The sequence below is a fragment of the Sapajus apella genome, unplaced genomic scaffold (genome assembly GCF_009761245.1).
Source record: "Sapajus apella isolate SASKATOON/1434 unplaced genomic scaffold, GSC_monkey_1.0 scaffold44, whole genome shotgun sequence".
NCBI classification, from domain to species: domain Eukaryota; kingdom Metazoa; phylum Chordata; class Mammalia; order Primates; family Cebidae; genus Sapajus; species Sapajus apella.
Window position 1 is genome coordinate 5,099,778 of NW_022436984.1, and position 2,098 is coordinate 5,101,875.

The 2,098-nt window shown below is 39.3% G+C and overlaps 1 non-coding gene across 1 annotated transcript; it reads left to right on the top strand.

The window, feature by feature from the left end:
- Nucleotides 1-1,389: 1,389 nt before the first annotated feature.
- On the top strand, nt 1,390-1,493 carry LOC116524331. The gene has a single exon (XR_004257280.1). It is a non-coding gene; the product is annotated as a U6 spliceosomal RNA (small nuclear RNA).
- Nucleotides 1,494-2,098: the final 605 nt, after the last annotated feature.

A 2,098-nucleotide genomic window follows, 5' to 3' on the forward strand; every position in this document is an offset into this window, starting at 1 on the left:
ATGTTTGAGGCAATGGATATTATATTCCCCACAATGTGTTTATTTCATACCACGTGCCTGTATCATAACATGTCATTTACACCATAATCCTACTATGTATCCACAAAAAAAATAAATTTTTAAAAAATTCTATAAATAAATATAACACAGTATTGTTGTAAACATTAAATGATAGTGGTTTTTGTTTTTTTGTTTTTTTGTTTTTTTTTTTTTGATACGGAGTTTCGCTCTTGTTATCCAGGCTGGAGTGCAATGGCGTGATCTCGGCTCACCGCAACCTCCGCCTCCTGGGTTCAGGCAATTCTCCTGCCTCAGCCTCCTGAGTAGCTGGGATTACAGGCACGCGCCACCATGCCCAGCTAATTTTTTGTATTTTTAGTAGAGACGGGGTTTCACTATGTTGACCAGGATGGTCTCAATCTCTAGACCTTGTGATCCACCCGCCTTGGCCTCCCAAAGTGCTGGGATTACAGGCTTGAGCCACTGCGCCTGGCCTGATAGTGATTTTTTAAACTTGAAAAAAAAGACACTGTATTCAAAATACAAATTCTTACAAAACAAGAAATATCTAGGCCTTGAAATTTCACAAGTTAAAGAAATAAATACTGATTTGCCAAGAAGAAGGAAAATTACGCTATTATCTGAAAAAAAATGATTTTTTAAAAGGTAATAGGGACTTCTGTAATCTAGTCCAAGTTCTTATTTCCAAGTAAAAGCGATTTGTTAAAGCTATTGATTAGCGAATATGAGATACACTGTGAGATAATTTCTTTTCTGCAACTATTCACGATTGGAGATGTAGGGAAAAATCTAAGCATAAGATAATAACTATGAGAATGAGACTGTTTCTTACATAACCCTCTCCATCCAACTGGTACCTATAGACACCTCACAACAGGCAACTCGAAGGGAAGCCCTGGCATATAAGGTAAGGAAAGCCAGTTGTGTGATGGTTACTATCAATTGGCTGTTTTTTATTTGCAAGTCACATGGCTGAAATCCATGTAGTTGCCACTAGGGTGACAGCGGTGCCTCCATTATCAGCAAAATTCAAACAACTGTTAATTAATGGTTGAATTTTGAATAGCCATTTGAATTAACAACTAAAAATTTTCAAGTAGGTAGTCAAAGGACCTTTCACCATGAAAAGTTTTTACTTGTGCTCTCTTTTCTGAAACAACAAAACACAACAAAATAATCTGTAATTGCCATCACAAAGTTTATGAAGTATTTCTATAAAGAATTGCACTTCCGAAGTTCATGAAGAAAACCTCCCATTACTTTCTAGACATAGTTAACTATACAGATAGGAGGATGGTTTAAAATGATGCTTTCCAAACTGATATTTTGCAGAATACCAGTTCTGATGGGTGTTTAAGAAAGCTTTGGGTGCTCTCTTCAGCAGCACATATACTAAAATTGGAAAGATACAGAGATTAGCATGGCCCCTGCACAAGGATGACACTCAAATTTGTGAAGCATTCCATTTTTTTTTTTTTTGAGACAGAGTTTTGCTCTTATTACCCAGTGCAATGGCACAATCTCGGCTCACCGCAACCTCCGCCTCCTGGGTTCAAGCAATTCTCCTGCCTCAGCCTCCTGAGTAGCTGGGACTACAGGCGCACACCACCATGGCCAGCTAATTTTTGTATTTTTAGTAGAGACGGGGTTTCACCATGTTGACCAGGATGGTCGCGATCTCTTGACCTCATGATCCACCCGCCTCAGCCTCCCAAAGTGCTGGGATTATACGTGTGCACCACCACGCCTGGCCCCATATTTTTTTATAAATAGTTCTATTGTGAAGACACATGCACATGTATGTTCATTGCGGCACTGTTTACAATAGCAAAGACCTGGAACCAACCCAAATGTCCATTGATGATAGACTGAACAAGGAAAATGTGGCACATATACACCGTGGAATACTATGCAGCCATAAAAAATGATGAGTTTGTGTCCTCTGTAGGGACATGGATGAATCTGGAAACCATCATTCTCAGCAGACTGACACAAGAACAGAAAATCAAACACCACATGTTATCACTCATAGACGGGTGTTGAAGCATGAGAACACATGGACACAGGGAGGGCAGTA